We start from the raw sequence: 26,194 nt of genomic DNA, 5'->3' as shown, positions 1-26,194 counted from the left end.
GCACACGCCACCACGCCCAGCTAATTTTTGTATTTTTCGTAGAAATAGGGCTTTGCCATGTTGCCCAGGCTGGTCTTGAACTCCTGAACTCAAGTGATCCACCTGCCTCGGCCTCCCAAAGCGCTGGGATTACAGGTGTGAGCCACCACGCCTGGCCAGGTTTTCTCATTTCTAAAATAAATGTTTGAACAGACTGATCTCTGAGGCCTCTATCAGTACTAGAATACATGTTTCTTGAATAGATCTAGACCAATCTCTTCTGTTACATGTAAGTAAGGAGAAGCTCAGAGACTTAAAACTTGCCCAAGTTCTTCAATAGATAGTACTAAAACCCTGTTTCTGATTTCTTGACTATCAGTCAAGCACAGTCTTTTATGTATGCCTCCCCTTGAAGGTGTTTATTAGAACATCTGTGATTCGCACAAAGCTGTAAATTATTTTAGAGGTAGTATTATTCAGGGTTCTTTGGTCTTAAGGGACAGAAATCCAACTGAAACTAACTCAAGCCAAAAGGGAATTTATTGGTTGACATTCTGGGAGGTCTTAGGATTAATTTGGCTTCACATGTGGTTGGTTCCTTCCTGGGAGTTCAAACAACGCTTCCAGGTCTCCCTTTCTCTCTCTCTCTCTTTTTTTTTTTTTTTTTTTTTTTTGAGACACAGTCTTGCTCTGTTGCCCAGACTGGAGTGCAGTGGCACAATCATGACTCACTGCAGCCTCAACCTCCTGGGCTCAAGAGATCCTCCTGCCTCAGCCTCCCGAGTAGCTAGGACTACAGGCATATGCCACTATGTCTGGTTAATTTTTGTGTTTTTTGTAGAGATGAGGTTTTGCCATGTTGCCCAGGCTGGTCTCAAACTCTTGGGCTCAAGTGATCTGCCTGCCTCAGCCTCCCAAAGTGCTGGGATTACAAGTGTGAGCCACCATGCCTGGCCTCCTTCTTTTTTTCTAGGTGTGAGTTTCACTTTTAGTCAAGATCTCTCCACATAGCGGGTAAGATGATTGTTCTCGATTTCAGGCTTACATTGTTCTCACAGATGATGATCTTAGAGGAATCACCTTCCTTATAAGTGACATGTGTTGGTTGCTAAACAAACTTTGGGAAGAAGACTCATATCTTTTCTAATTTATATGATGGGGAAGTGGGGTGCAATTTCATCCTCTCACCTAGGGAGGTTGGAATGAATTCTCACATTGGCAAAACAATTCCATTCCCCTGCCCACAACTACTGATTTAGGGAAGGGCCATTTCAGAGGCCTTCACAAGGAAGGTAGGGATTCAAAATTAAAAGGCCTATAACATTAACAAAAATTATAATATTAAAAAACTTATATGGCCTATCAGTTGCTTTATAAGGGAGCCAGCAGTAATAAAAATACCAATTTACGCCCCCTAGATAAACAACATAAATCAATTCATTAAAAGAAACTTACGAGATAGGGCTTTGACACCTATGCTTTGATAATTTTGAAAGTTATTGAACAATTTCCCATTGGATTGATTTTTTTTCTATACCTTGGAGCTCAAGTCACAGCTAATGACCTTAATGATTTTGAATAGTTCCTGCTGTGATTTAAAAGCAGAGGCTCTCAAACTTGAGCCTACCTCAGAAGGTACCAAACTTGAGCCTACATGGAGGGCTTGTTAAAGTACATACAGTCTGTTGAACTCTTCTCTCAAAGTTTCTGATTCAGTAAGTCTGGCGTGGGGCTTGAGACTACATTCTAACAAGTTCCCAAAGACCTTGCTGATGGTCTAGGGACCACACTTTGAGAATCACTGTGCTAGAGCATTCATGGGGGTTCTTATATGCACATCATTAAAATTATTACAGAACAGGAATCTTGTAAATACAAGGAATCATATTCATCATTACAATGAAAGAACACTCATATTTCTTATTCATTCTAGGCAAAGAATAAAAGTTAAAAAGCAAATTAGGTGTCATCTTGGAATTGGAGTTTTGAGAGAGGCTTTCCATTTGAACCTATCAAATGGGCAGTTTGGAAGTGGCCTGCCACTCAAGAGGCACATTCTAGCCTTTCTGCTTTGGGATTTAGTTGATTCCCCAACTTTTAGTTCAGGTGGAACATTGCTGTGATGCTTTTGTAATTTAGGTTGAAATTTCAACCTTCCAAACACTTTGTGATTAAAGGACCTAGATGTTTTGGATAATAAATCCAAGTCCTCTGGTGATTATTGGCCTTTTGCCTAAGTCCAAATGGCCTTATTCTTCAATGAACTTTGTTTAAGCTGTATGTAAAGCCCTTTTTGCCTTCCAGTGGTCGTGTCCACTATAGCTCTGGCAACTGTATCTTTCTCCCTGACCCCCACTTCTGTTCTGATCATTTTACTCCTATATCCCCCAAATCTCTGCATTAGTGTTTATACAATTTAGGAGTGAATGTGAATTTTCAATCAAATCCTTACTTCCTCATTCAAAAGCCCACATTGGCTCCCTAATGCCAACCATATCAAATCTATCTATTCTGCCTGAGTTTAAAAGCAATAATTTCTGTAGGTATGACATCTAGCATGCTGTGGATTTTTATAAGCTCCTTTTCTTATAGACACCAGGACTTATATTATCAAATACCTGGGTGGCCAGCCTGGCTTAGCAACCCTGTTGAGCTAAAAGCTGAATAATTTGAGAAAAGAGATCAATGGGAGGTCTCTAGCATAAAACCAAAGCTGGCAACCATTTCCTCAAAAAGTCTTGATTATTTTATATCCACAAGGAACTGGTCACATTCTGTAATCTCTTTGCTTGAGTGACAGTGTTCCACTCCAACCTAATAGGGGTGCATCTCTTAACTGGTAATAAATGAGTGGGAGCTACACAAATACAAGCGGTACTCTAGTACATCCGATCTTGTGATTGTCAACATCTGTGGTTATTCAGTTCAATGTTGAATTCAATTTATGCTGAATCACTTCAGGAAATCCAGACAGTCCTCATTACACATGGTGAGTGTGTTTCCTCAAGGAGGTACAGTACTTGGCATCTCTTAGATGACTGTGACTCACTGCTTCGTCTGGCTGCTATACAAGTACGTATTGTTTTATTGAATAAGAGGGTAAAAAGTCACATAAAACATTGCATACTACAAACGGCCAGGGAATAATTTGACTTGCCTTGGTACAACTCAATTTACACATTGGACTTCTAGAAAAAAAGACTGTTCCATAAATACAGCTTCGTCTGGGCACATGAACCATGAATGGCTTTGATTATTTTTGTTGTTGTTGTTGAATTCTCCTTGCCATTTTTTGGATTATAATATTTTTTTCAGATAGACTAAAGCTACTTTCAGGCAGGGAGAAAATTAAATAATATGAAAATAAGATAAAAGGGGCTTGTAGTAAGCAAAGTAGATGAGTAAGACAAATAATATAGGTTTTTCTCAGATTTTGAAAACATTACCATTTATTCTCAACCCTGGTGAATATAACTTCCTTCTTTGCACAGCTGAAGTTTTTTAATTAAACTTCTGATTAGTAGCCATATTTAAGGTTTGACATGTTGTCTCCAGAAAGGAAATATAATGAACTTGTTTTACAAGCTCAGGTCACACCCAGGGGATATTGCTTTAAATAGAAGAAGCATGCTGGTTTTGCAAATTATGCTTGTTCTGTATGATGTCAACATCCCTGGAATTTTACATATATGAGAATGTTTAGATAAATACTGTACATACAGAGATTCTAATTTGAGCACTTCTTTTCTTTTCTCTCTCTCTCTTTTTTTTTTTTTTTTTTTGAGACAGGACCTCACTCTGTTGCCCAGGCTGGAGTGCAGTGGCACCTTTACAGCTCACTGCAGCCTTGACTTCCTGGGCTCAAGCCATGTTCCCACCTCAGCTTCCCAAGTAGCTGGTACTACAGGCAAGCACCACCATGCTGAGATAATTATTAAATTTTTTGTAGAGATGAAGTCTCACTATATTGCCCAGGCTGATCTCAAACTTATGGGCTCAAACAATCCTCCCACCTCGGCTTCTCAAAGTGCTGGGATTGTAGGCGTGAGCCACCACGTCCAGCTGAGCATTTTTTTAGTGAAGGAAAAAACTAGATGACAACTAGAATGTTATCTGGATATTTCCAAACATGACATGAGTTGCCCTGAAATCTCCAGCTAAGTGATGCTGGAGTGTCTTCTGAGAGGCTACCTGAATCATTTGGAACATTTACAAGTGAATAGCGGATATGGCTATACATAGACTTAGTCTGCGTTTGTTTCTGTACAGAACCAAAATTAAGGAAAGGGAACAGTCACAAAACACATTCTAGAGCTCCTCTTGCTTCCCCCATAGCTTCCCTATGCTTCCCTGAGGCAAAGAAAACCTCGTTGTCAAACAGGATTCCACTACTGGGCTGAGTTGTAGGTACAAATTTCAGTCCTTTATTTCTTACACATTGCAAACTTTGTTTTCTGTATTTCAGTTTTTACTTTTTAAAACTTTCTATATATCAATGAATTGCATCCTCCAGCTCCTTTTCTGATTTAAAGGTTGACTGGGGTTGTGCTGTGTTCTCACGTAGTGCTGTTTTCTGAGATACCCTTTGGGTTGGAGATTGTCCCAGCTCACATTGTCTCATCAGTTGTCTTCCTGTACCATGCTGAGAGTAGTGTTATCTTTGGTGAGCACCAGGCCTTGGACCCAGCTCCCCTGGAGCATCTCATGGCCATTTTCCCTTATCTTCTGCCATGTCCTTCAGATGGTGCAAGGAAAGAGCAGAAACCCACCCTTCTCCCCTTGAGTCGAAAAATGACTTCCAGGCTGGTCAATAGCACAGGCTGCTGCACGACGGGATTGTAATGGCTTCTGCGAGCATGCGTGTTCCTGAAAGGGAGCCGAGAAAAGCGCCTTAGAGATGTTCTAAAAGCAGAGCACCTCTATAAGATCAAGCTTCATCCCCAATTAAACGCTGACCGCAGTTGGTTAGCTCACTATGCTGTGCGGCTGCTGAAGAGATGAGCTTCGCCAGGTTAAAGGTCACATGACCTGAGTATGGCCCAGATGAACCAGGTATACCACCACAGGCAAAACCTAAGTGCATAGAGTGAGGCTAGTGGACTGATTTTTTTTTCTTTTTCTGAAATTGTCCATTTAATATTTTCAGACTGTGGTTGACCGTGGGTAACTAAAACTGCAGAAAGGCAACTACTGTATATCTATGAATTCAATCATCATAGACGTCTAAAATAAACGGTGTATTTCTCTATTTACATATGGAAAAAGATTTCCAAGACTATAAACCTTTATTTTTCAAAAAAAGCAAAATGCATTATTTTTATATAAAATAGTAGAGTACCATTTTGTTTTACTCATATATCCATGTAATAACATGAATTAAATGCCACTTATTTCCCACATTTTATATATTTTTCTGAAACATATAAATATATAGTTATCCTGTTTATTTTGAAAGAAAGATATGTTTTATAAGAAGTTTATAAAAACAAAGGAGAAAGCTATAGAAATATTTCATCTATGTAAAATTTTAAACATGTAATAAATGTATTTTCTGTTAAACACCAAGTAATAAACACCTTCTTTTGCTATTGATGTTGTTCAATAAAGGTACTTGGGAGTTAAACTCTATGTCTTTCTATAAATTGAAAATGTCTGTATTTTAAACTTTTAGTAAATATCATTTAGTGGAATATAAGATTCTCATTTTGAAATTTTTTTTTGTAGATTTTTTTCTTTCTTTCTTTCTTTCTTTTTTTATTATTGGACTGAATTAAGAAGTGGATGCCGGGGAGGCCGCGGCGGGGAAAATGGCGGCCGAGAAAGGGGGAGAGAAGAAGTCTGAAAAGTCGCAGCGAGCTGGAGCTACCGGAGGACCTGAGGAAGAAGCAGAAAAACCTGTGAAAGCTAAGACTGTTTCTTCCAGTAATGGAGGGGAAAGTTCCAGTCGCAGCTCTGAGAAGCGATCAGTGAAGAAGAAGCTGCAGACCTCCCAACAAAGCCTACAAAGATCTCCAACTTTGGATTTGCCCTAGGTAGATGACAAAGAAAGCGTCAGCCATATCCATCAAACTTGGATCAAGTAAGCCTAAAGAAACTGTTCCAACTCTTGCTCCAAAAATTTTCAGTAGCAGCAGCTTTTAATGAAGATGAAGATGGATACACCAACATCAGCTGGACCAAACTTCTTCAATAAAGGAAAGCATGGGTTTTCTGATAACCAGAAACTATGGGGGCAAAATATGAAATCTCATCTTGGAAATGTCCATGACCAAGACAATTAAATGATGTTTTGAAATTGGGGTGTGGGATGGGTGTAAAGTTAAAAGGAACAGTTTCTTTTTTTAAAGAATGGTATAAGACTATCTTTGGAGCCGCTTTTTTTTTTTTCTTTTTCATTTTTTTAAAAGCTTGAGTGGTACACTAATAAATGAGAGTTTGAAATTAGAGGTAATTTATGTTTTGTCTACAGATTTCAAGACATTTGCTAATTTTGTAGTTCCATGTGATTAGTTTCCAAAGGTTACAGATAATAAATAAATCAAAACTTGGTATCTTTTTAAGAATTGCATTTTTTTTAGGCACAACTATTAGCACATTAAGAGGGAAGCAAAAAGTTGTTTGTTTAAAACTGCAAGCACTTACTCTCTTAACTCCTTTATTACCTAAACTTGTCTGGCTCCCAGGAACAGCCTTATAGAGAGAGGGAGTATTGTATTGGGAGGAAAATGCTACTAAACTATTGACTGAAAGTAAATTTAGAAAAAATTAAAATATAGCTTTTTTTCCTTATAGGCATTTGTTTTGTTTCAAGTCATCACAAATTAGGTATTGCATTGCTATCAGTGGATACAGACGCTTAGCTCTTAAAAGAATTTTTTAAAAATGTAAACTGTTGAATATTTGAAATAGCCCACTTCACCTTAATGGGTCTTGTCTATCTTCATTAGTCCTCAAAGAAAAACCATTTAGCTACTCGAAAGGCTGAGGCATGAGAATCACTTGATCCTTGGAGGCGGAGGTTGCAGTGAGCTGAGATCACATCACTGTACTCCAGCCTCGGTGACAGAGTGAGACTCCATCTCAAAAAAAAAAAAAAAAAAGTGTGATGTCTCCAACATTGCTTTTGATTTTTGAAAATTGTTTGGCTCTTCATGGTCACTTCATATTCATATGATTTGGGGGTTGTTTTTTCTATTTATGCAAAAATAAACTGAGAATTTGAAAAGAAAAAAAAAAAAAAGAAAAACCATTTGCTACAAAAGTAAATCAGTATTTTCAATTTGCTTCTCTTGTTTTTTGTTTATTAGCTAGTTCCTGTAAGCATTTTCACCAGAACTTGACACAAATCATAAGGAAGCGGTTTCTTTTAAAATACAAGCCACCACCAAAAATTTAAATGTACATATTGCTTAAGTATTTGGCTGTTTTTATTTTTTACAAGGTATAAACACCAAAAAAAAATTTTAACATTGTCTGAAGATGGAAAACAAGAAGATGCACTCTCTATAACTTTGTCTAAGGATTTAAATGACTAACTTATGAAATCCAATTTGAATTGAACTTAACTACTGGCTTTCTTACTAGTAAAATTATATGGTTTATTTTAAATGTATACATATTGACCAATGGCCTCTCAAAAAGCACATTTTAGATACTGAAATAGAAGGAAATGAAATGCGTCTTCAAACATTTTTTGGAATCTTACCACATATACCTTGTTAGATTTGTGTATTGTAGGGTGTTTGTTTTTGTATTTTTGTATTGTATATGAACTTTAAAAAAAAGTAACAAACACATCTTTAGAAGCATTGTCACAGACAAAAGAAACATACAGTATAAAAATTTCCTTGAAAACTCCTACAATATTGTATTTGGAGGCAGCTTCAGACTCTTTTATTGGTGGTAACTGCTTGCTGAGCTCTTTTAATCAGTAATAACTCTAGAGAAGCAGCCTGTGTACATTCCTAACACTTTGTTCACTAGCATTTAAGTTTAGAATAGGCCCCAAGTAAAACAACAGAAATATATATAGAACTCTTAGTTCTTACATGATTTAATTATATCAAGATACATGAATTTAACTTACTTTAATGAGGCAAACTATCCATTTTTGTCCATTTTCTTGTTAAAGCAACATAGCTTTCCTACATATTCTTTTCTTGACCCAAATGAAATATTAACCTAAGGTCAAGCTGGGAGAGAGAAACGACTGAGATGAATGTCTTTACTAAAATACCAATAAATTTATCAAACTCAAACTCAAACTCAAAAAAAAAAAAAGGTGGATTCACATGGCAGGATCCAGGATCCAATCAGTTTGAGCTCTGGCATCACCCCATGGCAGGATCCAGTTAGATCATGCTTCTGGCATTACCTCATTGCAAGATCCAGTCAGATCATGCCTCATTACCCTACGCTTATAAAACCTGACCCAGCCCTTTGCTCAGACAGACACTGCTTTGGGAACTATCTCCTGTGTTCTCCTTACTTGTTACAAGTAATAAAATTGTCTTGCAAAAAAAAGAAAACTGTCTTCCTAGCCCGGCTAAAATCTTTCTCTCTTCAAACTCTCTCCTCTGGCATGTGCTTAGGCTTTTAGGAATAAAACCCAGGAAGTCCTGTCTCAGACCTCCCATAAGACAAGGGAGCCCAGGGTTTTCTATCTGCTTGAATGCAGGCAGAGGAAATACAAAATATCTCAAAATGTTATCGTGTCACAAATGTTGTCTTGCTTTTGGACTCTTTAGTTCCTGAGTCTGGACCATGGTAAATCTTATTTCCACAACATGACATAGATACAAAGTGCTTGTGGTAGTTTGAAATCCAGCTTACTATAATGTTGATTAAGAAACATGAGTCTCGTCTCCACACACCTGTTAAAATGACTATTATCAAAAAGATGAATGATAATAAGTATTGGCAAGAGGTAGAGAAGGGGAACTCTTGCACACTTGTGGTAAGGCTATTAATTAGCATGGCCATTATGAAAAACAGTATGAAGTTTCCTCAAAAAACTAAAAATAGAATTACCAAATGATCCAGCAATCCCACTACTGGGTGTGTATCCAAATAAAATAAAATCAGTATGTCAAAGAGATATCTGCACTCCCATGTCCATTGCAGTATTATTCACAATAGCCAAGACATGGAATCCACCTAAGTGCCCTTCAGTGGAAAAATGGATAAAGTAAGTGTGGAATATATACACAATGGGACACTCTTCTGCCTTTAAAAAGAAGAAAATCCTGTTATTTGCACAACATGAATAAACCTTGTGGACATTATGTTAAGTGAAATAGGCCAGGAACAGAAAGACAAATACTACATGATTTCACTTATATGTGAAAAAAGTTGATCTCATAGAAGTAAAGAGTAGAATGGTGGTTACCAGAGGCTGGATGGGGGCAGCTGGAATTGGGGAGATTTTCGTCAAAGGATATACAATTTCAGTTAGACGAGAGGAATAAGTTCAAGAGACCTATTGTACAACATGGTCATAATAGTTAATAATAACGTATACTTGAAAATTGCTAAGACGGTAGATGTAAATGTAGTAGCAAAACGTTCTCACCATAAAAAAATAAGTTTGTGAGGTCATGCATATGTTAATTAGCTTGATTTAGACATTACACAATGTATACATATTTTAAGACATCATGCTATACACCATAATATATACAATTTTTATTTGTCAATTAAAACATTTTTTAAAAAACAGATGAATCTCATGGTACATGGACTTGCATTAAAGATTGGGGTTCAAATTCTGCCCCTTACTACTTACCTAGCACGGTAGGTAACGATCTTGGTGTTTCGCGTTTTCTTTCCTTTGCCCCATCTCTCTACTGCTGTTTAGTTGAGACCTCCATCATCTTTCACCAAGATCAACATAACAATATCCTAATTGGTCCCTCTGTCTCCAATCTTACCCTCTACAGTCTGTCATCTATCCTAATGATAAATGGAAATGTGGTCATCCAAAGTCCTCCATCAAAACCCTTCAGTGACTTCCCACTGGCCAGAGGGCAAAGTTGGAGCTTCAAAGCAATGATTCATAGTTAATTCAATGATCTTTGTAATCCTTTATGATCAATTTCCTCTTTCCACTCAGTGGCAGATACTTGCAGTTGTCCTCCAAATTTCATACTCTCATTTTTCTTTATTAATATAACCACACATTTTTAACTGAGCTCATTGATCATCATAACAGAGTCTATTGAAAGTCCTCAGCAGGCGGTGTGACGATGTGACCGGCTCTGGCCAAGGAGCTGTAGGCAGAAGTGTCTTGCAGCAGCTCCTGTAAATCTTAAAAGATGCTGGTGCATGTCTTTTTTCCTTTTTTTTTCCCTTCCCCCTTCCTGCTGCACTGAATATGGATATGGTGAGTGAATCTAGAGCAGCCATTTGGAGGTATGAAGAGATCTTGGAAATAGAGGCCATGTGTATTGAAACAAGACCAAACAACTCCAAGTTCCTGAAGACTTCATTTCACCAACCCAGAACCTCCTTGATCATCACAGGCAAACTTATTCCTAAAGCAAACACTCTCATTTTCCTTCCTTCTCTACTTTACAACCATGCTGAACTGCTGGTTATTCCTTGAACTGATCACACAGTTCCATGCTTCTGTGCCTCCCCTTTTGCTGCTCCTCCACCTTATGCTTTGTCTTTCTAGCAAATTCTTTCTTATTAAGATCTACCTTGATCGCACCACTGCACTCCAGCCTGGGCGACAGAGTGAGACTCCATCTCAAAAAAAAAAAAAAAAAACAATCCTACCTCTAGGGCTTCCAGCTTTGAGAAGACTACTCACTCACCGCCAGGCAAATTTGGTGATTCTTTCCATTTTCCATCATTGTATCTAGTCCATCTGCCTAACCTAGTACTGATCACATGCCTATGTTTTGTTTACCTATGTGTTCTACATAATAGATGGTGAACTTCTACAGGCCATGTTTATTTTTTTTTCATCTCTACATTTCCATTTCTATTGCCCAGAACAAAATTGGGTCCCAAAGAATAGGGTGGCACAAATGAACAATTGAATAAAATTCTCTGAGTTTCTATTATTTCCTCCTCTGTAAAATGGGAGTCATAATAATCCCCATTCTAGAGGTTTTTGAGAGTCACATGAGAAGAGAATGAGAAGGTTCTCTGTAAACATAACACATTATCAAGAAAACCAAGGCATTGTGTGTTTATCCAAATTTCTGTTATCTGGTCAATAACCTTAGACAAATATGTTTTCTACAGAATCCAGAGTTGCTGATCTGTTTTATATCTACACAAAATGGAAACAAAGGAGGAATTGGAAACAGGACACACTTCTGATCTTAGCCATGTAAAAATTAGTAATGTAACCAAGAGTTCTTAAGGTCAATTTAATTTTTATTGCTAGGTACTTGAATATATTTGAGTGCAACTATTCTACACACCCTTGGCTCCAGGTAACCTCTTCAGCCACTGGACAAACATAGCTCCTCTTAATGCAGTTGTACTTAAAACAAAAGTGATATGTATCAAGCTGATTCCACTTGCCGAAATCACTTCTAGATCGTAGAATAGGTGTAAGAGCCAAGGGCTCAAGACATTCACTTTTTCTTCAAGTCAGCTGCTTTAAGAGAACACAGGATGGTCAGAGCTGGAGCTAGAGAAGGGGCAGGGTGTACTCTTGTTTCTGCTGTATTAACCTAAGCAGCCAGGGAACTCTGGACATCCTTTAGAGAAAGTGCGACCAATGGAGCAATAGGCCTGCTCAGAGCATGCTGACTTCTCTCTTGGGACTAATTCTCTCTTCTGTTATACGCTCTACACCCTCATGAAGTCATCCACCAGAGCCATCATGTGCTTGCATCCTGCTGTGTTCCTTCAACCATCTGCTGACTCTAGATCCTTGCTTTAGTCCTTTAACACTTCCCAGCACCAAGATCTCATGCCTGGGAGTCTAAAAGCACCACCCCCGCTTTTTTTTTTTTTTTTTTTTTTTTTTTTTTTTTAATAGCAATCAATTTGCTCCCACCACTCCCAGGGAATCCAGTCTCATTTTTGCCTGCATTTTCCTGTCTGGGGGTGGTGATGGTGGTGAGAGGGTGGAGGATAGTTTCAGTGTCACCTCTTACATTATGAATCAGTGACATAAGCTTTTAAAGCCAAAAGTATTTGTAAGATCTCCTTTTAAAATGATAGAAGATTTAACTACCTTCACTCTCCTATTTAAACTGATTTCAGAAGGAAATGTAGGGTTGAAAGTGAAGTTCAGGCTCTTCTCCTCTGTATATTTGCAAATGCACAAAGCTGGGTCTGTTATGTCCTGTCTGAAAGGCTATCTATTTGTACAGCTTTATGCATCTCTTCACAGAACACCCATGAAGTCACAGCTCATATTTCTGCTTTAAATATTCAATCTTTTGGCTTTAAACACCCATAAGGGTTATTTGTCAAAAGGGATCTTAAACCTCGCCCCACAGCTCTGCAGCAGATCTTTAAAGTCATGCTGTTGGGGTGGGAAGGAAAGGGTGGGGGAGACGGGAAAAGTCAGCCATTCAGCAAGCATTTATGGAGTGCCAAGTACGTGCAGAGCATATGGTATCTAGTAATAGGTGCTGTGAGAGAGAGAAAAAAGACATGGAGTACATGTTCTTGCTCTCAAGATGGAGACAGAAACATAAGCCCTGTTAGTTCAGTCCTAGATCTAGACACTTTAACCTTGTTTTCTAAAGATGTTTGTAGAAGAGCAAAAGCCAGCAACCTCAGGCATGTAAGAACATGTTAGCAGCAGTGGTGTATGTGTGTGTGTGTGTGTGTGTGTGTGAGAGAGAGAGAGAGAGAGAGTGAGAGAAAGAGAAGGAGAGAAAGCATATGTTGGTATAGGGATAGGATTAGGATGGGGCGAAGAAGAAAGAGTCATGCCTTATATAGAAGGTCCTTTCTTGATATGTTTTCTCAATCATCTTCTGACCCAAGATGCCTTCCCTTAGCTTTCTGAGACTGCAGTAGCGAGTTCCCATGGCCCCTTTTTATAGCAACGCACTTGTAAGGGAGGAGACTACCCCTCATATTGTCTTATGTCCAATTTCTGCCTCCAAAGAAAGTAGAAGTAAAAACTAAAAGGCAGAAATGAAATACACAAGCTGACAGCCTGGTGCCACACCCTGGGCCCTGTAGTTAAAGATGGACCCCTGACCTAATCGGTTATGTTACCTATAGATCACAGACATTGTATAGAAAAGCAGTGTGAAAATCCCTGTCCTATTCTGTTCTGTTCTAATTACTGGTGCATGCAGCCCCCAGTCACGTACCTCCTGCTTGCTCAATCGATCATAACCCTCTCAAGTGGACCCCCTTAGAGTTGTGAGCCCTTAAAAGGGACAGGAATTGCTCACTCGGGGAGCTCGGCTCTGGAGACAGGAGTCTTGACAATGCTCCGGGCCGAATAAACCACTTCCTTCTTTAACTCGGTGTCTGATGGGTTTTGTCTGCGGCTTGTCCTGCTACACTTGCCCCCAGCACTTTCCTGACCCTTGGGATCCAGCTTGTTTTTCCAGATTTGTGTTTGTTTTGGTCTTCTTTGAGGGCAAACTTTCTTTATTGTGCCTAACCATTTATTTCTGCCACATACCTCTTTGGTTCTTATATTAGTCTGTTTTCACACTGCTATAAAGAACTGCCCGAAAATGGGTAATTTATAAATGAAAGAGGTTTAATTGACTCACAGTTCTGCATGGCTGGGGAGGTCTCAGGAAATGTACAATAATGGTGGCAGGTGAAGGGGAAGCAAGGCACCTTCTTCATAAGATGGCAGGAAGGAGAAGTGCCAAGCGAAGGAAGAAGAACCATTTAAAAAACCATCAGATCTCATGAGAACTCACTCACTATCACAAGAACAGCACAGGGGAAACCACCCCCATGATCCAATTACCTCCACCTGGTCACTCCCTTGACACATGGGGATTATGGGGATTAAAATTTAAAATGAGATTTGGGTGAGGACACAAAGCCTAACCCATATCAGTTCTGAACTATGCTGTGGCTAGACACTTGGAAGGACACCTGTCATGTGTGGGCTGTGTGGGCCCAGGAGGGCTGTCCCCATGTGCTTACGCAGGTGTGGCCTCCCTTAGCAGATGTGGGCCCCCAAGAGGCCCTACTAATCTGGTTCTTATGCTGTGAGTGACAGCTTAGATACCACTGTAAGGTACTCTCAAATCCTTATGGAGGTGGAGTCAGACAAGCTTGGATTTGAATCCCACTCCCACTATTAGCTATACTATAAAAACTTATAAAACTACTTGGAGCCTCAGTTTCTTCATGTGTCCAGTGGAAATTCTCCCATAGTGCTATTATGATAGTTAAATGAATTAATGCATATAAAGGGCTTAGCATAGTACTTGGTACATAGTAAGCACTCAATGAAATGTTAGTATTATAATATAAATATAGTTTTCATTAGTACTCATGCATTTACTTTGAGGCTTTTCTTTGTGGCCTTAGATATATTCATTCTGTCCTACAAAGTATATGACTAAGAGAAAAACAGGAAATGTGACTTACTCCATCCATTAAACAAGCTTTTTTAAAGTGCTGACTGCATTTCCAAGTACTGTATTAAGTCCCTCCCTCCACCTCCCTTCATCCTTCCACAAACACTTATTGTGTGCCTATGAGACATCAGGCATCGCACTGGATTCTAGGAACTAGTGGTGAAATAGACATATACGTTTCCTTCCATCACAGAGCTTATGTTCCAGGGAGAAAGACAGATATTACATAAGTAAACCCAGGTGTAGAACCAGGGATAAATTCTAGGTGCTACAGGTAATGCTCATGGAACATGGAGACCTGCAGGGTCAGGGAGACCAGTATGTTATGAATTTCTATTTATGAAGCTAATTTTCAAAAGGGTAAGTTACTTGGCTGCCATTAGGTCAATAACATTTTTTATTATGTTGCTGCGAGGCATGGCTGGCATTTTCCAAGGATATATAAATCAAATCCATGATTTTCCAACTCTGTATTTTAAGTGGCAAAATGTCTCTAAATTAGAAGATTTGAATATTATGCTTATTGATAAAAAGACATATAAACTATCAAAACTTAAAAGAATGAGTTCACAGGTACAACCTGGTATGAGCTTTACCAAAACTTAACAGAGCATGCTTTTTATTAATACTTCTATTCTGAACTTAGTCACCAAGTCCAGACTTAACTAGATTATTTCTTTGTACATCATCTTGCATTAACTAAGACAAAAGCCAGAATATAAATGTGGTTCTAAAACTTCTCAAATTATATCTGTAACTTTTTTCTGCAGCCAATAGCTTCAGTGCCATTATAGAGGGGTGAAAGGGATGGAGAACTCTATGTTTATTGATAGCCAGTTATGTGTGAGTGCCAAATGTAGTCTCATTTAATTCTCACAGGAGCCCTGTAAAATAGGTCTTATTTTTATCTCTTTTACATATTAGAAAATTCAGGCCCAGAGAATTTGAAAAAATTTATTCAAATTTGCACACAGGGCTCATATTCAAAGCTGAGACTACCTGATTCCAAATGGTAGTACCATTTGAAATGGTACTCTCAATTGGGCATGAATGATCTATTTGCAGAAGGGCAAAGGAGTTTATTTCCATGCATGTGTGGTACATTTTAATTCACATAATCATGAGACAAGTTGAGATAACATGGCAAAACCCCTGTCTCTACGAAAAATACAAAAATTAGGCATGGTGGTGTGTGTCTGTGGTCCCAGTTACTTGGGAGGCTGAGGTGGGAGGATCACTTGAGCCCAGGAAGTCAAGGCTGCAGTGAGCCATGATTATACCACTACCCAGCCTGGGCAACAAAGTGAGACCCTGTTTCAAATAAATAAACTAACTAACTAACTAACTAACTAACTAAATAAATAAATAAATGCAAATCTAAATAGTCATATGATAATCACAGTTTAGCACATAAAAACCCCATTGTAGTCCGTATGTCACAAATTGTGTGCAATTTATCCTGGGCTCTAAGACTCCCTTCTTAGAGCCCTTAAATCTATTTTTAAAATTCTTTCCATAAACTGTAGTTAAAGATAACAGGACAATGAAGGGCATTCAACATGTCACAAACAGGAAAAAATAATATATGTTTATTTTTTCTAAGATTATAATTTTATTTTACTTATTAAAAGCTCTTTTCAGCATAGTAAACTTGCCAAATTGGGCCTCATTCAATGTGCCTAAAGTGGAACTAATCCATCTTCTTTCAGGACTGGATTAATCTTGCCTCTTTCCTATTGCTTTCCATTGGATCATCTGTTTCCCCAAGCACCTGGGGTCGAATCTTTGTAGACATCTTTGACTCCTCTCTCCTCATTCTCCTACATTCAGGCAAGCATCATTAAGAATGAGAATGCCAGCCTGGACAACATGGTGAAACCCCATCTCTACCAAAAAAATACAAAAATTAGCCAGGTGTGGGCGTGCACGCCTGTGGTCCCACATACTCAGGAGGCTGAGGTGGGAGGATCACATGAGAATGGCTTCCGTATATCAAGTGTCAGTTTACATTCACTTTTTCATTTGGTCCAGTCTTCATAGCAGCCACCCTAAAGTATTTGTTATCAATTCCATTTGTTATCAATTCCATCGGTAGATGAGGGAACAACATCAGAGAAGTCAGAAGCCGATAATTAATGAAGTGCTTTGAACCTGGGTCTTTATATACTATAAAATACTATTCATTTTTCCTACATCATTGATCTTCTACTCATCTATTTCCTTTCATTACTCATGAACTCACCTTCAGTCTGACTTGTATTTTTTAAATGCTCAAATGAGTGCTACAGCTTGCTAGCCATTTTTCTTTCCCCAACTTCCATCCTAAATCTATGCCTTAAGCCAGATTTGTTTTCCCAACCATTCATCTTTCTCCACTACCTAATACAGTAGTTCTCAAGCTACTAAAAATCAAATAATAGTGATGTGTCACTGATTAACATTAAAAAGTTTATTTCTTTAGGTTCTATTTTAAACATCTTTCCCTTTTTTTTCTTGAACTACTTATCCTGACCACAAGCTAATGTGAGTGCATATGTTTATTTCATATTGCCTGCAAATAGTACTATGGCTTCTAAGACACTGTTGTGTCAATTTGAGAATCACAGCCCTAGATGATAAGAGCTAAAATGACAGTCAGCTGCCTCTAAATCGTTCCCTGTTTCCTACTACTCTTCAATCCAGCATGCTTCCTTGGCTGCCCAGGGCTGAAGTTCCTAGCCCAATACCTGGCACCCAGGAGGATTCACTCACTGCTTGTTGCCCATCGTTCCACTCATTACTCATGAAGCGTACTTTGCTACTGTCCATTCCTCTGCTTTGCTCATATAGTGACCTTTGGTCCCAACTTCTGTCTTTCCTCTCCTTTTTTTCCTCTCTTCCCCCTCCTGTTTTAAAAGATCATAGTTAATATTTGTTGAATGCTTCTAATGCTCTAGACATTTCCCAAGGGCATTACATGTATTGACTCAGCTAAGCATCTCAAAACTCTTCTGTTGTGAGTATTTGCAGGACCTTTTTTCCTGACCTGAGTTTCTGAATTTGCAAAATAGAGATTAAAATAATACTCACCTAATAAGATTGTTATGAGGGTTAAGTGAGTAAATACACAAAGTTCCTAGGATGTGATACACATTTGATAAGTATTAGTCATTATTTTTATTAAGCCACGTTATACTTTTGGAGCTTTAAGTTCGTGTTGATTAACAACTTGGAAGTAGCCAGTGCAGCTATTCAGGACTCAGCCGTGTCTCCAGAGTCCAAACTCTCAAACAATGGGCTCCACCACCTCCTTTTTCCCTTTTTCCAACTCACTCAAATAACCCTCCCCCTCTAGAAAGCTTTGGCCACTCATTTGTGTTCCTAATATAACCTTTGAATATTCTGTGGTGTGTAGCAGAGTGCCACACTCATATAGATAGTCCCTTACCTTCAGATAAGACTTCTAATTATTATGAAATAATCTCCATCTTTGTTTCAATTGTATTAACAATTGAGAATAGACCTGCGCTAGTGACATAATTTTCCAATTTCCTACTTGTATTGGGGACTGCCAAGACCATCCCCAGGGTCAACGATTTGCGAGGAAGACTTACGGGACTCAGCACAGAGTCCTAGCCAGGGCTAAGAGTTATCATAGCAAAAGGATACAAAGCAAAATTAGCAAAAGGAAAAGGTGCATGGGGCAAAATCTGGATGAAATGAGACATAAGCTTCCAAAGGTCCTCTCCCATCGGAGTCACACAGGATGCGATTAATTCCTGCAGCAACAAGTTCTGACAACAGGTATGAAATGTTGTTCACCAGGGAAGCTCATTAGAGATTCAGTGCCCAGGGCTTTTACTGGGGGCTGATTACATAGGCACTCTCTGCCTAGCATGTAATAAAATTTCAGACTGGGGATTCCTTTCCTTATTCCTTTTGGGAATCATGAAAGCAGGTGTCCAGCACGAACCACATTGCTTGTACAAACAGTTTAAGCGCAGTGAGCCCTCTTGTCGCTTCTGGGGATAATGGAAACCCTCCTGTGATGGTTAATTTTATGTATTCACTTGGAGGGGTTTGGGATGAGATTAACATTTAAATCAGTGAATTTTGAATAAGGAGACTGCCCTCCAATATGTGGATGGGCCTCATTGAAGGCCTGAATAGAACAAAAATACTGGCATCCCGGAACAAAAGGGAATTCTTAGCAAGCCACCTTTGGACTGAATTGGCTCTCCTGGGTCTCCACCTGCCAGTCTTTATTTTTATTTTTTATTATTTATTTTATTTATTTATTTCTTGACACAGAGTCTCACTCTGTTGCCCAGCCTGGAGTACAGTGGTGTGATCCTGGCTCACTGCAACCTCTGCCTCCCAGTTTCAAGCAATTCTCATGCCTCAGCCTCCCGAGTAGCTGGGACTACAGGCGTGAACCACCATGCCCAGATAGTTTTTGTATTTTTAGTAGAGATGGGATTTCACCATGCTGGCCAGGCTGGCCTTGAACTCCTGGCCTCAAGTGATCTGCCCACCTCGGCCTCCCAAAGTGCTGGGATTACAGACATGAGCCACCGTGTCTGACCACCCCAGCCTTTACACTGGAAATGCACTATCTACTCTCCTGGATCTCAAGCCTGTCAGCCCACCCTGTGTATTTTGGACTTATCATCATTGGCTTATAATCATGTGAGCCAAATCCTTACAATAAGTCTCTCTCTCTTTTGTATATGTATATGTGTATATATATATGTGTATATGTGTATACACATATACACATATATATACACATATATTTACAAATGTATATAAATATACATTTGTATATTTGAATACACACATATACACATATATACATTTGTATATTTGCGTACACATATATACATTTGTATATATGCATACACATATATACATACAAATATATACATTTGTATATTTGTGTACACATATATATACATATATGTGAGTATATGTATATGTGTATACAAATATTCACATATATTTGTATATGTATATGTATATACACATACACATATCCTATTGGTTTTGTTTCTCTGGGGAACCCTAACTAATACACCCCTCAAAATCCAAGTTTCTAGATGCCAGCCAAGGATCAACCTTGCAAGCAGGTCTTCCTAAGGCTAGCAGTCTCTGGCCTGCTTTGTTAACACTTTTCTGTACACTACTAATTTTTATAGCAGTAGAAGCCATATGACAATAATGCCATGGGGCAGCAGAGCCTGTGAATAATCAAAAACTATGAGGTGGAGAGAAAGTCAGTAGAGAGAAGTTGGCTGGTAGTGACAGAAAAGTAAAAGCAACAGGCCCAGAGCCCTGGAGTGAAGGCTGCATTGTAAGAGGGGAGCATCCAAGGAGGAACCAGGGGAAGTCTGTGGCAGGGGAGAAGGTTGGGTAAGTCACTAGATGCTCCTTTACCCCGCAAGACCTGACAATGTAATTGCGGTTGTGGTAGATTAAAGATGTCTGGAAATTCTTTGCCACTCTTTACATAATGATATGGGATCTGTTTCCCCTCTCCTTGAATCTGGGTTGGCCTATGACTTGCTGTAACCAATAGAATGCTGCAGAAGTGACACTGTGGCTGTTTGAGAACCTTAAGAAAACCTAGCAGTTTGAACCTTAAGAAAACCTAGCAGTTTCTGCTTTTGTACTCTTGGGAGCCCGGGGTCCCCAGGTAATGGTAGTCGGCTGCACTGCTGGAGAAACCACTGAGAGAGAGTGAGAGAGAGGGAGGGAGAGATGCTGGACCAGCCCCAGCTGTTTCAGCCATCCCAGCTGTGGTGGCATGCACGGGAATGAAGTCATTCTGTATTATTTGAGAGTTAGCCTAGTTGAGACTCTAGATAATGCCACCTGCATGAGTGATTCCATGCAAGACCAGCAGCAGAATTGCTGCTGAGCTCCACCAAGATTACAGATTTCATGAACAAATAGTAAAATGTTGTGGCTTTAAATCACAGACTTTTGGGGTGGCTTCTTTCCTAGCAATAGATAACTAATATGGTGAAGCAGCCGGAACTATCTGAGGACAGTGGCTTCATTGTAATAGTGAAGCACAGGAGTAGAAAGCAAGAGATGTCTGTAGCCAGGGCAGCAGGATGACTCTGTGACAGTCGACACAAGATTTTCTTTTCCTTCCAGTTTCCACTGTTTCACAACACTAACATGTCACTTTACAAAGAAAACAATCTGTACCCTTCTGAATTAGGCTTTACACTAGAATCTTTTCCAGACCTTCCCAACCCTCAAACCGAAGTTTGTGAACAGTGGAATGAGTTCCCATACACAATGAGTCATGTTTGTCTTCTGAGTGCCGATTGCCTTAGTGGAGACCTTAGATCATCAAATCGCATGCCCTGAAGCTTGTTTCTTCATGCAGGGAGCCAAAATCCATTGTATAACCTCATCTCCGGCAAAGATTCTCAACATGCGTCTGACTGTGTATGTGCAAGATGCCAAATCAGTGAGTCCAAAAATGTAATAATTATCCCCGAAACCAGTCTGACCAATTTTATGGACAGGATTAATGGATCATTTTGTGGTAGCAGAAACTGGACCCATGACCAATTGTTTCTAATATTTTTATGTATCTTTTATGGATGAGGAAACCAAGGGCGGGGGTGGGGGGAGAGAGAGAGCGCTCATGAATTATCAGAGCCATTGAACAAGTCAATATCGAAGGCAGGGACATCACCCATGGCTCCCAAATCTCCTTCAGGGCTTTCTCCACTATTGGCAGCATTAGTTTTCATTGGATGTATGTATATTGCTCTGCTGGAGAGGGCATAGTTAGAGCCCTGCTTTTTTGTGTTTTTTTTTTTAACCTTAAGTAAAACATTTTTCTCCTTTGGGATATCACAGTTTTACCCCGGACACTTCGTTAGTTTCTTATGGGCAGTCTCAGTCATCTCTTGAAAAAAAAAATTCAGAAATAAGCTCCCAAAGGATCATGTGTTGAGAAAGAACATTTAAACCCAGCCAGTGGGGTGGGCGGGAAGGAAGGGGGGAGTGTGGAGAGGCTCTCTCTGCTGATAATCTTGGTAGAAAGAATTACCTGACTTAGAAATGTGGTATTTTTCTAGGTCACCTCATTTCTTCTGATTAAAAATAACCACTTTCCATTATGTACATATAAGAGAAAAATGAATGAAAACATAGGTAGGAGGTAGCCTAGAATGATAAATCAGGGAGAGTATAATCTACATGTGCATATTCAGTCAGTAAACGCTCAGTATTTATAGCATATGGAGAACTCATTCATTCATTCATTCATTCACGCATCACCTGTCCATTGATCTGTTTACTTAACAGACATTGAACACCTACCACAGACAATGTCCTGCAGAGACATGTAAGGTAAAGACCATATTTCCTGCTCTCCAGGGATTGCTTTTATAGTCTCATAAAGGAGATAAGACAAGACAAGAACACAAAGAACTATGATCAAGGTAATAGATGAGTAAGCACCACAGGAGAGAAAAATAAAGTGAGATGAAAGTTCAGAAAAGGGAGACATCACTTCTGGCCAAAGGAAATATAGAGTAGAAAGATTTCTTAAAAGTATAATCTATCACACTGCAACTCCTAGTTTAAAAGCCTCACATAGTTATTAGCTCTGTGACCTTGGCCAAATCATAAATTTTCTGCTTCTTAGTTTGCTTATCTTTTAAAAGAAAGGGTTGGACTAAATGATCTTGAAGGTCCTTTCCGCTCTAAAGTACTGGGATACATAATTTTTCATGTGAAGACCCAGCTAAATATGTGACAAACTATTCTTTATACAACTAGAGTAACTCTTTAAACCTAAATAAGATCATGTTACCCATGGCTTAAAAACCTTTCATGGCTACATTTCAAAGAAAACCCAGACTTTTCAGATAGCCCTCAAGGTCCCGCAGCATCTGGCCCCACGCTCTCCAACCTCATCTTCCCATGTCCTCCTCTTACCCTGCTCTCTCCAACCTCATCCTCCCCATGTCCTCCTCCTACTGCTGCTCTTGCACTGCCAGGTCCTCTTTGCCACTGCCCTGAATGCACCGGTCAGGATTTTCACACAGGCTGTTTCCTCCGCAAGAAATGCTTTTCCTCTTCTCTTAAAAAAAAATACATGTATGTGTGCGTGTGTGTGTGCATGTGTATGTGTGAGTAAAATTTTTATAAAAGGAATAAAAAATACAGTTTTAAAATGTCAAATGATACTACCACAGGATTATAACCCAAACTCATAGGGTTGATGCAGCCGGAAGGAGAAGAAATTTTATGTTTCAATATCTACACTTGTGCTCAGACCCTATTCCTTTGCACCTCCACTTCTTCTGGGGCTGGCATCCTGGGTGTGGAGCCACTCCAGTTCAACTTCTCCACAGAATAGTAAGATTCTGGCATCCTGGCAGGGTGAGGAGGAACACTTGCCTGGACCCGGGTAGAGGAGAGGGAAGAGAGGGTCCAGGGGTTTGAATGTGCTTTATACTGACTTTCAAACCATTCTGATTCCTCCCCAGAACTCCACCCTTGTCTTCCACAGACTAGGCACCATCAATGGCTGAGACTTACTAGGGGGGTTAGATGCTGTGACTTGGCTCCTTTGACACTGGCATCTGGCTTGCTCACACTTGGTATACAGCATTCTTACTTTTGTTCACTGCTTCTTCCAATTTTTATCTTCCAAAAATATGTTCACTCTTTGCAATCACAATTCTCTCTTTCATCACCTGTTGTCTTTGTCCTTCTGAGTTTCTATCTTATTAGTTCCTTTATACTCAATTTTAGAAAGGTCTGTGGAAAGGTTAAGAAAGAATGTCTTGTGTCTTCCATGTTTAACTGAAATGCCTCTTCCTTTATCTCATTTTAAAGCTTTTCATTCTTTTAGTATCAGCTTAAATTTGCTATCAGACTTCACTGACTGAACCATGTCTAAATAGATCCTCCTGGGATCATCTATGAGAGCACACTGTGTTTTACTTTCATAACATTTCTTATAATTTTAAGCTATCTTATTTGTTGAGTTGTTAACTTTAAATACATTTATTTATTACCTCATTTAAGGTCTGTTGCTCCCACTAGAATGCACAGTCAGGGAAGGCAGGGACTGTGTCTGTTTTCTTCAGTCAATTTATGCTGAGTGCTTAGCACAGTGCCTCACCGTGACAGATGCTCAAGAATTCTGACTGATGAATGTTGACAAACAAGGGGACCAAATCTTAGACTCCACTGACAGCACCTCCAGGGCAACAGCAGACTTGAAAGAAAAAAGACAAAGATGAGCAGACTGCACACAAGCATGAATTCTCGACCCAGACTTTGTCCAAATCCCAGAACTACCACTTGCCTAGTGTGTAACCTTGCAGATAAATTGCATAAAAATGGAGAATGGAGATAATAATGGTACACCTACCTTATAAGGCTATTATAAAAGTTAGAATTAGTCAGTAGAGGTAGAGTACATAGAACAATGGCAAGCACATAGTGCTCCATCAGTTTTGGCTATTAGGTGTTAGAATACTTGGCTTGGGGTGGGGGCCTTGTTTTGGAGAGGAGCCTCCTTCCAAGTTTTGCTCTGAAAACTTAAAGCTGAACTTCGCATATTACACACATGTTGGCATTGTTTGCCTGAAATGTTTAGAACTTTTTACTTCTGGGTTCTACTTATGTTTCCACTGTGTTCATACTTACGTTGAGTAATTTGTAAGGTGTTTGGGAGTTATGATAGAGCAGGGCCTCTTAGGCTATCCCCAAACAGAAGCCTTCTCCATGGGAATGAGGTATGTCAGGGAAGATAGGGTGAAAGATTATAGAAAGGAGATAACTTGACAGGCTTAAAAGAATGGAAGGTTTGGAAGGAGTGGGATGTGGAGGTGGAGAAAGGGGGTTTGGACACCAGACAGAATTTGGTTGAGATGCCAGTTCTACCATGACTAGCTACATGACCATGAGCAATTTGCTAGACCTCTTGGTGCCTCCACTTCCTTAACTATAGTAAATATTACATGAGATGATATACACAGAAAACGTAGGCCAGCACCTGGTATGGAGGAAAATACTCTAGTACTTAAATTATCATTATTAGGAGTAGTCAAGGTTCTGCCACCTCTGAATCTGACTGACAATGTGGCCTTGGAATATTCACTTGCCTCTTCTATGTCCAAGATGCTCATCTATGAAATAAAGGTGCTTTTTCTATTTCTTTGCCTCTCGTAAGTCAGAGTTCTGCCAAGGGCTATCTTTGGAGACCTCCCCCTGACCACCCCCAGCAACACCCAACCACACAGACACAAGCTCCTGGGATCTTAGGTCTTTTCCACATTTTGCTAGAACAGTATTTCCATATTTTTGTCTGCTGCTGCACAAAGTTAAACTACATTACAGTGCAAAGGGTCAGCAGAAGCCAGTCTCCAAGATGGCCTTTGTTGATCCCCATCTCCTGGTATTCACACCCCCGTGTTGTCCCCTCACACAATGAATAGAGCTGAATAGTGTAACAAATACAATTTTTCAGAAATGACAGTGGAGTTTCTGAGACTAGGTGGTGAAAGACATTGAGGCTTTCACCTTATTTCTTGGATCCCTCACTCTTGAGGAAGCCAGCTGCCATGTTATAAAGACACTCAAGCAGCCCTGTGGAGTGGTCCATGTAGTGAGGAACCTGGTCAACAACCAGCACTAACTTGCCAGATGTGAGAGTGAGCCTGGGCCACTCAGCTAAGCCCTCCCAGAACCTAACCCTCAGAAGTATAATATGTGTGTCATCTGTGTGTGATAATCTATGCTTATTGTTGTTTTAATCCTTTATGTTTTAGAGTGATTTGTTATGCAGCAACAGATAACTGATACAGGGTTCCCTGGGAACATGTTATGCACTGTTGAGTCCAAGTGCAGGCCTTCTGGCTAACCTTGGCACTGGTGGGAACCCTATGAACCTTTCCAAAATGTCACTCATTTCTCCTCCCTTTTAGGTAGCAGGCCTCTTTCTCAGATCATAACACTTTGGATTACAGTTCCCTTTTGTTATTCTGAGTTGCTGTTGTTTTTTTCTTTCCAAGTCTTATTCTAAGATTTCTTGAATACCAAAGCCTGCTCCAGAGCCTGACAAGTTTCAACGCCCTTTCCTTGCGCAGTGATTTTCCAAGGCCCTGAGAGGGGCTCATGCAATATGTTCACCTGATCACATGGATAATAAAATTTGTGAAAAAACAGTATTTAACTATAATCAGTTAAGATCACTGTCTCTCTACTTCAACTTCTACTCTGTCTTACTCTCCCTAACATTCAGTGGTACTGGAGTGGCCATGGGCATTTTTAGCATTCAGCTAAGGGGAAGTTTACTTTAATTTAGGCCTAGTGAGATGTATTTTTGTGGTTCACAGGCACTTTTTTGTGTGTAGGATTAAGCTATTTCTATCCTTCTCGGTGTTCAAATGGTTTCCAGCAATATTCCTACCACCTACTTTGCTGACACAAAGGTGCATAAACTGAAGTCCTATGGTAAGTATATATCTTGCACCATATCAGCCTGGGACCAGGAGTATGGGGACTGGGGAGGAGAAACAAGGTTTGAAATACACAAAGCCAGAAGCTAGTCTGTGAAAGTTCTTCCAATCTTCGATATGTAGAGTGACTAGATCTATACCTAGTCAACACCAACAAAAATTTTTAAAAAAAAATCCAAGTTGTAATCA

At 39.5% G+C, this 26,194-nt stretch overlaps 1 long non-coding RNA gene and 1 pseudogene across 1 annotated transcript in view; both read left to right on the top strand.

Moving 5' to 3' along the window:
• The first annotated feature begins 5,786 nt into the window (after positions 1 to 5,786).
• Positions 5,787 to 6,360, top strand: LOC129010387 (PEST proteolytic signal-containing nuclear protein-like; annotated as a pseudogene).
• Positions 6,361 to 10,166: 3,806 nt separating this feature from the next.
• LOC134737591 (uncharacterized) overlaps positions 10,167 to 26,194 on the top strand; it is a 178,820-nt gene continuing 162,792 nt past the window's right edge. The window contains exon 1 of the long non-coding RNA XR_010122612.1: positions 10,167 to 10,499. This is a non-coding gene — a long non-coding RNA (uncharacterized LOC134737591). The remainder of the gene's footprint in view (positions 10,500 to 26,194) is intronic.

This window comes from Pongo pygmaeus, chromosome 10 (genome assembly GCF_028885625.2).
Source record: "Pongo pygmaeus isolate AG05252 chromosome 10, NHGRI_mPonPyg2-v2.0_pri, whole genome shotgun sequence".
In the NCBI taxonomy this organism is placed as follows: domain Eukaryota; kingdom Metazoa; phylum Chordata; class Mammalia; order Primates; family Hominidae; genus Pongo; species Pongo pygmaeus.
This window is presented reverse-complemented; position numbering and strand designations above follow the sequence as displayed.